The sequence below is a fragment of the Macaca thibetana genome, chromosome 4 (assembly GCF_024542745.1).
Source record: "Macaca thibetana thibetana isolate TM-01 chromosome 4, ASM2454274v1, whole genome shotgun sequence".
NCBI lineage: Eukaryota > Metazoa > Chordata > Mammalia > Primates > Cercopithecidae > Macaca > Macaca thibetana.
The window spans coordinates 42,215,427-42,231,332 of NC_065581.1; the positions used below are offsets into that span (position 1 = coordinate 42,215,427).

General features: G+C 43.8%; 2 protein-coding genes across 2 annotated transcripts in view; one reads left to right on the forward strand and one right to left on the reverse strand.

Moving 5' to 3' along the window:
• Positions 1–15,906, reverse strand: part of OARD1 (O-acyl-ADP-ribose deacylase 1) — a 449,744-nt gene that overhangs the window by 271,053 nt on the left and 162,785 nt on the right. The window lies entirely within an intron of this gene.
• Positions 1–15,906, forward strand: part of TOMM6 (translocase of outer mitochondrial membrane 6) — a 657,333-nt gene that overhangs the window by 187,518 nt on the left and 453,909 nt on the right. The gene's annotated exons all lie outside the window — the stretch shown is intronic.

The following is a 15,906-nucleotide window of genomic DNA, read 5'->3' on the forward strand; positions in this document are numbered from 1 at the left end:
CACAAGGGTCCCAGGAGGGCATTCTGCCTGCCCACTGACCGTCTCAGCATGCTACACGCTCGAGGGAACTCAGATTCCGTGTCTGTAAAATGCGGATTCTCTCCCACGAAATCTCTGAGGTGAATAGCTCTGGATAAGTCAGTGACCTTCTTTTAGATTTTGTTTGTTTGTTTGTTTGTTTGTTTGTTTCCCCCTTAGGTCTTCCTGCCTGGGGCCCTCTGCCCTGGGTCTCCTGCAGAGGTTCCCACCAGCTCAGGAAAACACTTAAGAGTGGGTGTCTCAGAGCTCAATGGGCCTGAGTTCCTTTCCCAATACCTCCTACCACTCCCTGGACACACACACTTGCACATACATGCACACATATGTGTGCATCAAGCTAATCAGAGTGGGGCCTTGATTGAGTCAGAGCTCTTTGCCCTCCACACGCTCTCTACAGTGTAGCACTAATTCTGTGTCCTCCAGGGTCCTCCGGGGTCAGGGCCAGGTGCAGCAGGTGCAACCCACATTGCAGGTGAAACTGTGGGTGGAGGAGCCTGGTGGGGGCTCTTGCTGTCATCTAAGTGGAAGGAGATGAAGATCAGGCAGAGGAGGCAGAAAAAGATCTGGAGGGTTTGGTGACAAAGGAAAAGATCTAAAGGGTCTGTGACAATGGATTTTAAAGCTGTTTGTCACTTTCAAGTTCTACACAAATTTGGGACAGACATATGATTCTAGAACCATTGTCTCAAATTTCATATCTGTCAAAATTTTACAATATTCTACAAGAGGCAAATGCAATTACCTTGCATCTTTAAGTTTAGAATTTTTCTTTCTATTTTTTTCCATTTTGATCATTTTTAGGTTTGAGCCCCAGCTGAGGTCCAAGAGGAGCAGGTGGACAGGGGGCAGGGAGCTGGAAGAATACTCAAGAGACAGCAGATAGATGAGACATGGCTTTCTTCAGCAGCTCACTCACACTGTCGGTGCTGCATTTATGCACCTCACAAACAATAGTGGCTCCAAGCCAGGCGATGAGCCTCTCCATGTTATGGCTACATAGCTGTGTTTACATTATACACAGGACTGTGTGCCTGTGCTACAATCCCGCTGAGTCATACAGGATGTAGCCTATGCCTACGTGGCTGCAGCTCAGCCATGTTCCTTACAATCATCATAAGGGTTTAAAGCACTGTTTGGGGAAACCCAGGCAATCTTTTTTTTTTTTTTTTTTTTTTTCCAGACAAAATCTCACTCTGTCTACCAGGCTAGAGTGCAGTGGTACAATCTCAGCTCACTGCAACCTCCGCCTCCTGGGTTCAAGTGATTCTCCTGCCTCAGCCTCCCAAGTAGCTGAAATTACAGGCATGCACCACTATACGCAGCTAATTTCTGTATTTTTAGTAGAGATGGGGTTTCACCATGTTGGTCAGGCTGGTCTGGAACTCCTGATCTCAGGTGATCCACCTGCCTCTGCCTCCCAAAGTGCTGAGATTACAGATGTGAGCCACTGTGCCCAGTGCCAGGTAATCATTTAATGAGCTGAACTTGCCCCTTACTTTGACTCTGCAAGTGTGCTACACTTGTAGCTCCTTGGCAATGAGGTTGTGAAAACCAGTCCAACACACATAGGATGAGGATCTATCATTCTTGCATGTTTAGCTTAAAACCGGGTGAGGCTCTCCACTCCTCTCTCATGCTCCTTTCCCTCTCCAGGCTGCCATCTGCTGAGGTATGCAGTCCCCTCTACGCCCAGGTCATGGAGCTTGTGCTTCACCTGCTGGTGTCTCCCCTCACCCAGCCTCCAGACCCCGCCAGACCAGCCATGACTCTCACTACCTGATCATCTTCACTCTTAGACACAAGAAAAAACTTTCAGGTTTTGCACTTCCGGAGTTTTATGACTTTGGGATCTCTATCCCTTGCTTAAGAAACCCATGAATTTATTTTTTATAATTTTTACCACGCCAGTGTGGGCGGGAGAGTAAAATTCCCCACCTCCCGAGGACATGTTTCAGGAAATAAGGAAACGATACCAGTTATTATCAGATCCTGATATTTCACTGGGGCCCTGACCTGATCTGCGGGACAGGAGACAGGTGCACACCAGCCCAGGCCTTAAGTCCACTCTTCTTACTTCATTCAGCTCCTCTCTTTCTTCTCCTCCAGCCCAGAGAATCTTTATTTAGTCTAGGGTGTTGAGGGTAAGACTAGAAGAGCTGTTTCTCTCGATTCACATACATATGAGAAAATTTCTACTCAATGTGTTGAGCTACAATTTACTTAAATACATATATCCATGTATCAGTCATCATTATCAAGATATAGATTGTTTGCACTACACCAGGAAGTTCTTTCACATGCCTTTACAATTAATACACCTCTCCCAAGTGTCTTTCAACACATGAACAGATAAACAGATAGCAGAACATCACACGATGGTATATTACTCAGCAATAAAAAGGAATGGTCTATGACACACCAACAACATGAAAGAATCTCCAAAGCCTTAGGCCGAGCAAAAGATGACACATATAAAATAATCTGCACTGTATGATTCCATGTATATGAAAATTTATTATAGGCAAAGATCGTCTCCAGTGTTTTTATCTAAAAGTTTTCTAGTTTGAACTTTCACGTTTATGACTATGATTCATTTAGAATTAAGTTTTCTGTGTGAATATCTAGTTGTCCTAGCACCACTTGTTGAAAATACTTTGCTTTTGTCCATTGAATTGCTTTGGTGGCTTTGTTAAAAATCAGTTGCCCATATATGTGTGGGTCTATCTCTGGACTATCAAATCCATTCTATTTATTTAACTGTCTGTCCTTACTGCAGTAGCACAGTCTTGATTAATGTAATTTTATAGTAAGTCCTAAAATCAGAGGTGAGTTATCCAGCTTTCTACTTCTTTTTTCCATTGTTTTGGCTACTCTGTGCCCTATGCATATGATACGTTTCAGAATCCTCTCATCAATTTCAACAAAAATGCCTACTAGGTTTGTGTCTGTGACACAACCTAGTATTGAGTTTATACATCAGTTTGACAAGAGTTAACATCTTAACAATATTGAGTCTCCCAGTTCAGGAACATGCTATTTCTCTCCATTTATTTAGACTTTCTTTAATTTATCTCATCAACATTTTGTAGTTTTGAATGTATAGGTCTTGCACATATTTTGTCAAATTCAGCCCTAAATATGTAATGGTTTAGGATGTTGTTTTAAGTGTCATTTTTAAAATTTCATTTGTCTATGGTACACTACAATTATATATAGATGGTCCACTTGAGTTTTCTATATTGACCTTGTACCCTGAAGCACTGCTAAATTTCAGTGTTGGTTGCTATAGCTTTTTGTATAAATTGCTTAGGATTTAATGTATATACAATCATGTTGTCTGTGAATAAAGACAGTTTTCCTTCTTCCTTTACAATATGTATGCCCTTTGTTTCCCTTTATTGCCTTATCAAGCAATTAAACCTCCAGAACAATATTAAAGAAAAGTGCTGAGATAGCCCTTCCTTTTCTCCTAACTTAGATGGAAATGATGGGGTCTTTCACCATAAAGGGTAACTCTGACTATAGGTATTTTGCAGATACCCTTTATCAGGAAAAGGAAGTTCCTTTATTTTCTTAGTGTGCTTATAGTTCTAATTTTTCAAATGTGTCCCTCCATTTTTCGATATGACCTTATGGGGTTTTTTTCTTTTTAATATCATGAATTACACTGATTGATTTTTCAAATGTTAATCCAACCTGGAGTTCCTGGGATAAGCCCCATCTGACCATGTGTATTATCTTTTTTATATACTGTTAAATTCAGTACATTAATACTGTGTTCAGGATGTTCATAAGGGATATTGGTCTATCATTTTTTCTTTCTTCTAATTCCTTTTCCTGCTTTTTGTATCAGGCTAATTTGAGCCTCATAAAATGAATTGAGATATGTTCCTAGTTTTCTTAAAGAGTTTAAGTTCAATATTAGTTTTTTCTTAAATATTTATGGCATTTTGTCTTGCTAAAGACTATATTTCTCGGCCAGGTGTGGTGGCTCATGCCTGTAATCCCGGCACTTTGGAAGGCCAAGGCAGGTGGATCACGAGGTCAGGAGATCGAGACCATCCTGGCTAACATGGTGAAACCCCATCTGTACTAAAAATACAAAAAAAATTAGCCGGATGTGGTGGCGGGCACCTGTAGTCCCAGCTACTTGGGAGGTTGAGGCAGGAGAATGGCGTGAACTTGGGATGCGGAGTTTGCAGTGAGCCGAGATCGTGCCACCGCACTCCAGCCTAGGTGACAGAGCGAGACTCCATCTCAAAAAAAAAAAAAAAAAAAAAAAAAAAAAAGACTATATTTCTCTTGAAGTTGGAGGCCAAGATGACTTCACTGGTAAATTCTATCAAATATTTCTATGTCTGAAATGTTATAATGGATTATCGTTTATTTGAAATATTTAACTTAAAATTGACTATCACAATGCTCTATTTCTGCATAGAGTTTACTTTTATTATAAGTTTATTAGAATTTCTTTACCTGTTTATTAATTTTTTGTCTCCTTTCTGCCTTCCCCATCCTGCCAAACACCTTCTCTGAATATGAGCTCCATGAGTGAAGGAAACGTGCACGAGCTCTCCATCTATTCCCTGTGACTGGAATGGCAGACTCTCAATGAGCATTTGTTGAAAGAATTGTAGGAATGAATGAAGAAACTCTCCTTTTGTTCACTTGGTTTTCAGCTAATATGCTTGAGTTTTCAGAAGCTGGAAGAAACAAGGCATGGATTCTCCTCTAGAACCATAGGGACTGTGCAGCCCTGCCAACACCTTGATCACAGACTTCTGGCCTCCAGGCTGTGATAGGATAAATTTCTGATAAGGTACCCAGTTTGTGATCATTTGTCACAATAGACTTGGGAAACAAATACACCAACTAATTAACATTTTGATTATTATGTAATTATAGAAATATATTAATTCATAGGTTTTCTCATATATTTTATTGTTGTAATTTCCACTAGTTTCTCATTCTTAAAAATATTTAGATGTATTCCTTTTACAAATATTTTTCTAGCAGCATATTTATTCATTTGGTTTACATTTTTTTGCCTTTCTGGATGAACATTCTTACTCTTCAGTATTTGTTTATGTTATATATTTTACATGTGCACATACTAAAATGTAAATATGTTTTTGTAAAATATTTGACATTTTATACATGTTTTAAATTTATGCTAATTACATTGATATAAATTTATTAATTTATATTACAACTGAATACATATCATAAATGAAAATTATTAGAAATAATAGGAAAGATTAATTCAGATAGATATAAGATTCATGTACAAAAATTAGTTGCATGTATATGAACAAACAGCAAGCAATTACAAAATGTGATTTGATAAAGACACCACTTTTGGTCACCTTTTAAACCAGAATGCAATAATTATTTAAACTTTGGACTTCTCCCAGTACTTACTACCACCGTTTGTCGGCCCTTTAAAAAATGTAACTACCAGTGGATTGAAGTAAATATTCAAATTATTTCTTTCCAAGAAAGACATTAGTTTCTGTCATGTGTAACACCATCTGGTTGTCTTCACAGAGGAAGGATAATTTAGTGAGACTTAAGAGCCTTGGATGATGCTGTTCCTTGTTCTCTGTAAAAACTGATTTGTTGTCTTCTGATGTTTGGTGTTGCAGCAGAAAGCTCTGAAGCCAATGAGACTTAAAGGAAATAACTTCCTTTTCTCTCTCGTCCTGCACATGGTCGGATTTGTCCTAGAGAAATGTAGCGGGCATTGCTATCGCAGAACATCTGTTTCCCCTTTATCTCTGGACAAACAGAAGACTTGTGCTTTTCAGCTCCTTGATGATCTGCTTGGCTAATAAAATATCAGTGGAAGTGACAGTCTCACTTCCAGAAGAACCATTTAAGGACCAGTGCTCAAATTTCCAGCAGTCTCTTCTTCCGTGACAACCAAGCAAGCAGCATTGATGTGCAAGTCCATAAAAGCAATGCACCACAAATCCTGAGCCAACCCACAGAGGACAGGACCTCTAGCCTAGAGAGTCATCCGGTTGTGTGGTGGGCTTCCCAGGAATCAGGGAAAAACTTTATGTGAACCCACTGAATATGGATTGTTTATTATTCAGATGACCTGTGCTGGAAGATACAGTTTACATCTCAGATTAGTAAGAGCTTCACATATGTCATCCTTCATTTCAGAAAATCTTCCGTCCATTAAGCCTATATTTGTTGCTTGTGTTTTCATTCTTCTGGCCACTCCTTCAGAGACACCATTACATATAGGCTGCCTCTCCATTCTTTATCATCTTAGCTGTCTAAGGTCAGCAAATTTTTCTGTAAAAGACAAGACAGTAAATACCTCATGCTTGTGGGCCATGTGATCTCTTACAACTACTCGCCTCTGCCACTGTGGCATGCTGCCTTTCACAGAGTACACGGAATGAAGAAGCATGTCTACATTACAATAAAACTGTATTTACAAAATCAGATGTCAGGTTGGATTTGGCTCCAGGGCTATAGTTTACCAAACCCTGCTCTACAAGGAGGGAATCAACAAAGAGAGCGTTAGATATGGGATCAGGAGAGAGCACTTTCAACACGGAATGAAAGCAATGGGAGTTCTCAAGGAGATGGTGAAGGGATATCTCAGAAAGGGATATTTCAGCTGTGCTGAAAGTGTGGAGGAAAACTAGTCCAGATTGGGGCAGGAAGACATTAGACCACATGGGACTGTGCTGGAGGAACAGAACCAAGATCTGATATGTATGAATATGTTGACACGAAATTTACATTGTTGATGTAGAGTTTGGAAAGGAATAAATGATGGCACATAAAATATGAAGCAAATTTTATAAATAAGGCAATTAATAACTTCACAGAAATAAAAAAGTAGTACCAAAAAGAAAATGTAATCACAATAAACCACATGACTAGGCTATGAAAAATATTTACATAGTCATGAAATATAAAATTTAAGTGTTAATTGTACTGGTAACTGTATCTGACTGTATTGGGAGGCTAAAGGTAGGGGAAAAGGCATAGGTGTGAAAGTGGCATGAAAGAGGTACAAGCTTCACCTCCCATATTATGTATCTAATGGAGAAGAGCTAAAGCTGTAAAACAGACAAATATCAACATAAGGATAAAAATGAAAAATACTTCAAATTGCCTCCAAGAAAAGGGAATTGGGATGTAGTGTTGGAGCATACAACTGCTGCATTTTCGTTAATATGCACTTACAGCATACAATTTTTGAAGATGTGTAACTGCATTATTTTGATGAGATGTTAAAACTTGAAAGAATGCTGCAATGATGGCCACAGTACACTTTTTAAATTCCTAGATTAGAATTTCTTAGTCAGAGTGGATTTCTTTTCTAAAATGGATGTTGTTTCATTTCGCCACCCTGTCCTTCAGAAAGGTGGTATCAATTACTTTTACCCAGCAGAATACGCAATCACTTTTCCCTAAAATCTCCCAACTCTGGTTATCATCATTTATTTCACCTTTTGTCAATCTGATGAGAAGAGTGGTTTTGCACTTATTTTAATAATATCCGTTTTGAATACAATTTAACATTTTCATTAATATTTCTTCTATAGAAAAGTGCCTGTTCCTAGTCTCATCTCCTTTTTCTATTGAAATGTTCATTTTCTCTTATTGCTTAAAGGACTTGCTTGTCTTTATATAAAGTTTAATAACGCTTTATATGCCAAATAAGGAGAAAACATTCACAGTTGTGATTTGCTTTTAAATTTCACTTATTGTATTATTCTATAACATCCAAGTTTTAATTTGCATGTAGTATGATCAATTATTTTTCCCTGTATAGTTTGTGGCATTGGGATCATAAATAGAAAGTTCTATTCCACCAAAACAATATAAAAATTTTACTTTTCTTTCAGAACTTCTGTGTACTGCTATTTTATGTATACATCTGTATAATCAAAATCAAGCAAACCTGATTTTGTGGGTGTTGATTATTAATGATAACAGACATTAATTGGGGAGATATCTTATAAAAGGTACTTCTATAAATGTTTTGAAGGGCTTACTCGTTTATTCCCAGAACAATTATTTTAGGGGTTGACTCATACTCATTCAAGAAAGAAGAAAACTGAGACTTTTAGAGGTTTAGCAGTTTGCTCAAAAATGTCAGAGCCCCAAAGAGGCAGAGCGGGAACCCAAACAGGAAGTGTCTCTCAAGAGTCCAAGGTCTTTACAGCACCAGTTTATGAGTTAGATGCTTTGAAATGTACAACTCAGGGTGTGCACCTGTAGGGCTGATATTCCACTAAAGAACAGACCTTCCTCTTCTGCTGTGGGGACAATTTCAGGAACCAGAAGAAATATGAGTCTGACATGTCCCACTTGCTGCCTAGATTTTATTTTTCAAGTGTCGAGACCCCTTTAAGGATAAATCACATTAAAGATATTGTAGCTCTCTTAATAGATCTATTCAGTGTTGAAATATTTTTACAATAAAAATAAGCTAGAATTCTTTTAGCAATAGTAATTCATGTTTATTAAGCACTGAGCTTTTACATACAATATCTCACGTAATGCTCACAAGGATATCATGGGACAGATGCTGTCTCTCCGTATTGCAGATGATGGGATTGAGATTCACTCGGGCCTGCGAACTAGGTGCACTCCTAATGGCTCTGGGTAGATGGGCGGGATGAATTGGCCTAAGATGAATGTACCTTGCCGCACTGGCACTGGTCTGCCCTGGAGTCCCCATGACAAGTGCTTGGAGGCAGCCTCCACCTTGGATCCCACAAAGAGCAATGACAAGGGCTGCCGGAAAGTACAGGATGCATTTGAAGGCAGTTGGAGAAGCCCAGACTCAGGTCAGAGGCCCTAGAGGGTCTTGGGGAAATGTCCCCAGGGGCTGGACAGAGCCTGGCAATGCCCCTTCTGCTCCACCATGGGACCCTTTCTGCAGACCTGTCTGCAGCCCCAGGACCTTGGCTGTGCCAGAACCCAACAGACTATTGATCACTCCTTTACTAGCTCCCCCGGCAGTCTTCAGCAGCTCTTCTGCCCGCATTGCCTGGTGGCAAGTTTGTTTAATTACCCTCTCTGCAGGCTCATCGCCTGTGTATTGTGTTCTCACTTATTCCCTTACACTTTCATTTCCAAGTGTGTTGCCTCAGAGTCTTTCGGAGAAGCCCCTTGCCTTAGGCACAGGAAAGCCATCTTTCATGACCAGTCCTGGGGCCACCACCCACATGCCCCACCAATGCTGGCCCCAGGATCAAAGTCACTGGGTCCTCTGCTTTGCCCATTTTTTTCATTCCACTTTCCTTTTTGGCCAGGCCAGTGGCTCACGCCTATGATATCAGCAGTTTGGGAGGCCAAGGCGGGCAGATCACTTGAGGTCAGGAGTTCAAGACCAGTCTGGTGAACATGGTGAAACCCCTTCTCTACTAAAAATACAAAAATTAGCCAGGTGTGATGGCGGGCGCCTGTAATCCCAGCTACTCGGGAGGCTGAGGCAGGAGAATCATTTGAACCCAGGAGGCGGAGGTTGTAGTGAACCAAGATCGTGTCACTGAACTCCCACCTGGGTGACAGAGCTAGATTCCATCTCAAAAAAAAAAAAAAAAAAAAAAAACACTTTTTAATACAATATTTTAAATATTATATTCATTACACAATCAACTTATATATATATATATATATGAAGGCTTTTTATTAAAAACAAGCATTGCAGATGTTGGTCAAAGGGTGCAAAGTTTCAGTTAGACAAGATGAATAAGTTCTGGAGATCTATTATACAGAGTGGTGACTGCAGTTAATAGTAATATATTGTGTACTTGAAAAGTACTAAGAGAGGGCTGGGCGTGGTGGCTCACGCCTATAATCCCAGCAGAAGGATCATGAGGTCAGGAGATGGAGACCCACCTGCCTAACACAGTGAAACCCCGTTTCTACCAAAAATACAAAAACAAAACTGCTAAAAATACAAAAACAAAACTGTTAAAAATACAAAAACAAAATTAGCCAGGCATGGTGCCAGGCTCCTGTAGTCCCAGCTACTCAGGAGGCTGAGGCGGGAGAATGGCGTGAACCCAGGAGGCAGAGCTTGCAGTGAGCCGAGATCGCGCCACTGCACTCCATCCTGAGAGACAGAGCGAGACTCCGTCTCAAAAAAAAAAAAAAAAAAAGTACTAAGAGAGTAGATCTTAAATGTTTACACCACAAAAAAATGATAAGTATGTGAGGCGATGGATATGTTAATCAGCATGATTTAATCATTCCACAGTGTATACATATATCTAAGCATCTTGTAATACACTAAAAATATACAATTTTTATTGGTCAGTCACACCTTACTAAAGCTGGGTAAAGAAACAGACATTACAACAGACTACAGATAAAGTTTACTTCACCACTTCTTCCCCAACATTCATCATAGTCATTGCCCCAAAAGACTGCTATTATTAGTTTGATGTATAGCTTTTCACAAACAGAAAATTTCTGTGTTTGTACAGATAAGAGGTTTATGTGCACAGACAAATCATTTTGAGTTCAGTTTAACTGTATATAAGTGGGATTATACCATACATGCCATACTGCAGCAATCATTAAATTTAACAAGATGTTTGGAGATCTAGCTAGGTTTGCACACAAGCCGTATTCCTTTTTAACCTTTACATGGTGCTGTATAGGAGACGTGGACCAGAAGTTATGTTATTAATTCCCCTGTGGAGATCATTATTATAAACAATCCATGATGAATATCTTTGTAAATCTCCTTTTGTGCCTGTGTGTGTGTATTTCTCAAGGATGGGTGAATCCTCAAAATGGAATTGACGAGTCAAAGAATGCACACATTAAACATCTTAGATCCTTATTATTTACATTCAGAAATGCTGAACGGTTTCCATTCCCACTTTGAACATAATACCCACTTCTCCACACCTTCGCCAAGAGAGTATGATAAGCTTTAAAATATTTGTCAAATTAATGAATAAAAATAATGTTGCAATTTGTTTTAATCTGTAAATACCTAATGAATAAGGACATAAGATGTTCTTGCAAATATCTCTGAGAATGTTTATTTCAATTATTGAAAGCTGCTCATCCATTTCATGAATTATTGACATTAATTCTAAATTCAGGTGTTCTGTGTGCTTGTATTGATGCTTTACCTTCATGCTATTAATTTTTCTCAAATGTATGAGATACATGATTGTCAAATAGTATTAATGCATGGATGAATTGAGGGAATATTCTCATGTTGGTATTTTGAGCTGTCGAGGCTTCTACTCCTGACTTTCTAGTTTTTCTTATTTTGTTTTTAACCCTCAGAAATCAAATGTATCAGTGGCCACTTTTCTTGTTTAACTTGGATTTATCTTTTTTTTATTATTTATTTTTTTCCATTTACAAAGATAGGGGGCTGGAAGAGAGAATGCCAGGGGGTCCAGTGGGCCACACTACTGACCCTTTCTCCCCTCCATGTTCCCCATTAGAATCTAAGCACAGAAGGAAGTACATGCGACCTGCCTTCTCCAGACAGTAGGGCCTTCTCTTGGCTTGCAGAGGTGCATTTGAAATGGAGGTGTCAGAGATGGGATGCCACACCAGGCCAGGCCTTGAGGAAGCTGCAATGCATTCCCTGCAAAGTGATCTCCAGTAGGCTTTGGAGAGAATAAGGGCTGGGGCCCTGTCAAGACTCTGCACAGGGAGAATTCACCAGGAGCTGTCCGCAGGAGCCCCTGAGAAGGTGGAGGCTGAAGGGAGGAGACAGTTAAGGGCAGATGTGCAGATATGTGTGTGAGCTGGGCAGCCTGAACTTGGGAGAACAGAGTGAGGACAGAGTGGAGCCAGAGCTGGCAGTGGTGGTTACTGAGTGATTTAGGGAAATTAAAGGAAGAGGGGAGATCATGGAGGAAGAAGATTCTAAGGTTGGGCAAAGAGACTGAACTGGGTTTAATCTCCCCTGTTTGGGGCATTGGGTCAGATGCGCAGGGAGTGTTCCAGAGGGGCTGGGGACAGCAATGTGGGAGGGTCCAGCCACAGCAGGGATTTAGGTGCTGGTGGGTGTCTTCTGCAGTCACTGGATGGCACCTTCCTTACTCATTATCTCAGCTGTCCCAGAATGGCAAGAGCTGAGCATCACTCCTCGGCTTGTGCTGAGCTGAAGCCTTCAGAGACCTCCATAGCTGCTGCCCCCATGTTGTTCGTGAAGGGTGTGGACCACCTGGCCCTGTTCCTCCCCGGGACTGCCCTCCTCCAGCTCTGTCACCCCCTGACTTGGGGCTGGCTTCTATGGAGCAGAGCGGTCTGCTGAAGGAGAGAGTGCAGTAAGTGTCTGTGTGAGTGTGGGTGCACTTGGGTGAGGGCCTGAGAGTTTAAAGGCAAGGATCTTGATTGGCCTGTAACAAGCAAATGAGCAAGCAGAGATGATGACCAAAGGATATTCAAATTGATGTTAAGCATCATTTTCAAACCCCACCCCTGATTTTTGTCTCATCTTCTGACCCGACCACCTTTCCCAGCACAGCTGTCCCCATTATGCTCCATTTCGCTCCCACCCTCTGGCCCCAGGCCAAACCCAGCCATACTCCCCCCGCTCCAGCCTGCAGCTCAGGAGCACATGCAGGGCTGACAGCACTAGGCAGCACAGAGACTAGGGCCGTGGGGGCAGCTGAATGGGGTGAGGGGGTTGGAGAATGGGGTTGGTTCCATGAAGTAAGGAAGGAAAAGAAGCAGGAGAACCCAGCTGTGGTGATGGCTGCTTCCTGCACTCCCTGAGCCCAGGCCTCCCCACAGGGTGCTTAGGGTGGAAGCCTGGCTCTGTGCCTGACCAACCCTGAACTTCCTGTGGAGGAGCTGTGCACCCAGACTGCAGGCTTGTGTGGGCAGTAGCTCAGGCCTCTGACCACTCTGGCAGGGAAAAAGCTGCTTTAAGACCAGATGCTTTAAACCTGGTATCCTGGGAACAGGAAAGGCTATTGTTATGGGACCATTGTCATGGGAGCAGGAATAACCCTGTCAGGGCAATTGGTGACTGAAGGATCCTGCTAGAGCTGGGACAGAGAGCCACTGGGAGCAGAGAGCCACTGGGAGCAGAGAGCCACTGGGGGCCAGAGAGCCACTGGGGGCAGAGAGCCACTGGGAGCAGAGAGCCACTGGGGGTAGACAGCCACTAGGGGCAGAGAGCCACTGGGAGCAGAGAGCCACTGGGGGCAGAGAGCCACTGGGAGCAGAGAGCCACTGGGGGCAGAGAGCCACTGGGAGCAGAGAGCCACTGGGAGCAGAGAGCCACTGGGAGCAGAGAGCCACTGGGAACAGAGAGCCACTGGGGACAGAGAGCCACTGGGGGCAGAGGTATAAGCAGACCCGTTGGGGTTCAAGAAGAAGCCTGCTTGGATCTGCAATAGGCGAGCCTGGGTGAAGGCTAAGGAGGTGCCCATGGAGAATCTCTGAGCCCAGGAGGAGCACCAGGCCAGGAGAGAGGAGGCCTGGATGCTAGTCCTGGTTTGCCCCTGAAATAGCTGAGTGACTTTGGACAGGCCACTTGCCTTCTCTGGACCTCATCTCCCTTAGTTGTGAATTCAGCACTGAGAGAAATTCCCTTTTGTCCCTGCTTCTTCTGGTTCTATCGGGGGGGAATTTACAGCTACCCCTTCACCCCTGCCCAGCCTAGCTTAGCCCTGAGCTGAGTTTTGGGGATCACCTCCAGACTTCTATGGCTCCCTGGTTTCCCTGTTTCTGCATCAGAGGCCAGCCCTCCCTTCCCGTGAGAACTATCTGGGCTCAGAGCCACTGGTGCAGACTAGAGTGGGCCTCGCTAGAAAAGCAAGTACATGAAGTCTCCAGCTCTCCCAGCTCCTTCTCTGGGTTCCTGTGAGTGTGTGTGACAATGAGTTTGGGAGAGGAGGTTGCTGAGGCTCCCAAGTTCCCTGAAGGACCTTCTCAGAGGTTGGGCAGAGAACCCAGAACCCCCCAGAACCCTAGGCCCTTTGACAGGACTTTGTCGTGCCTGCTCTGATCATCCAAGGGGAAGGCACTATCCCTAACTCTTCAAGAGATTTCTGAAGGGGCCCCAGATCCCACCACAGCTCCCTGCCCCAGTCCCTCCTGCAGAAATTCAACTTGTGACAAGGGCTGTTGTGAGTCCCCAGGGGGCAGGACCAGCCCCAGCCTGGATGAGTGGCTGCCTAAGCCCAGGCTTCCCTGCCTCCAGGTCCCAGATGCCAGAGGAAGCTGAGGGTGCAGATGGTTCCAACAGGGTCCTCCCCTAGGGTGCTCAAGGCCCCAAATCTATGTGGACGGTGCCCACCCCACTCACATGGGTGGGGAGGCCGCAGCACAGAGAGAGGGGCGGATTACCCCCTTTGAGAACTCCTGTCCCCGGGGACAGACGACACACTCTGACACAGCAGAGAATGATGCAGAGCTGGCCACAGGCTGAAGAGACACACAGCTAGTGGCACATAGCAAGGAGTGCTCTTGTAAGCTACAAGGAGGAGCTGTCACTTCTCAGAGTCAGCAGCGGTCAGAGACGGGGCAAGTCAGCATGGGAACACAGTCGCTGAACCACACACACACAGAGTGATGTGCCTCGGTGCCATCTGGAGACAGGGCGCCTTCCTCCCCCTCAGGAGGGTGCCCCACCCTGATTTGGTACATAATTATGTTCAGGAAGAAGCTGGGCCCCACTGTCGGCAAGAAAACCCCCTACAAGCTCACCTCTGCCTGTGTGTGCAGCTCCACGGGAGCCTCTCTCTTGCCCCTGGTTTCCTGTCCTGTCTGTGGGTCATACTTCAACCAGGCCAGCCAGAAGGCCCCAGACAGAAGTCAGGAGGCCTGTTCTGGTCCTGTGTGACTCTGAGCAGGTGGCTGACCATATCTGGGCCTCAGTTCCCACATCTGTGAAAAAGAGAAGTAATACCTTCCCCGCGAACCTGCTGAGGGTCTTGAGAAAGTGTGCATGAGCACACTTTGTAAACAATGCTTGTGTGAGTGAGTGGTGGGCATCACTCCTTGAGCTGTCTTCTGGCTCCGGAGCTCCAGCCTGCTTTCCCACCTCGGGCCCTTGGGCACCAACGTCTGATAGCCCTGCTGTGTCCTCCTTTTGCCTACCCCTCTGCCCTTCCCGTTCTCAGTCTCTGCACACTCCTACTGTAAGGAGTAGGGCACTGTACTGAGACGGAGTAGGGAGCAGGAGTCCAGGGGCAGGCAAAGCAGTGGACTTGGAATCGAGTCCACTTGACAAGTTCCAATTCCCATCTCAGTCATTACCTCTGTTCACAGAGCTCCTGGCAGCAGACGCCAGACCAGCAGAGCCCCCAGTGGTGCAACTGCAATTACACACAGTGTTGCTACCGGTCCTAAGATATATTAGCTCGTTCTCTTTGTAAATTGCATCTTATTTTAAAATTAAATCTTCAAAGTGCTGATATTAACTAAAAAAAAAAATGCTAGAGTCTTTCATCTGTTTATGTTTTAATTAAACAATATTCTTCCAGGGTCCTTAAGTGGTGAAGGTCGAGGATGCAGAGATGAGGCCAGGTCCGGGTGCCTGGGCTCCCTCTACCCCACCCCACTGATGCATCTCCTGCTCGGTGTGCTCTCCCAACCCTCCCCTCCCCTACCTTTGCCAAGCACCCTCCCTAGCCTCCCTTGCTGGTTTTGAATCTCCACCTCCTCTCCCCTCTCCTCTCCCGCACCCACGAAACTTCCCAGAGTGGAAGCACATCACTGACCCATCACGGAGGCCTGGGCATGACGTCCCTGGCCACCCTGTGACCAGTGGGGCTTGGGACTCATGATCAGGGTGCCAAGTGCCCCTGAGCTTGTCATCCACCTTCAGCCTGACTTTCCCTGGAAAGGGCGGCAAATCCCAGGCCCTGCAAAGAAGAGGCAGCGCAGAGA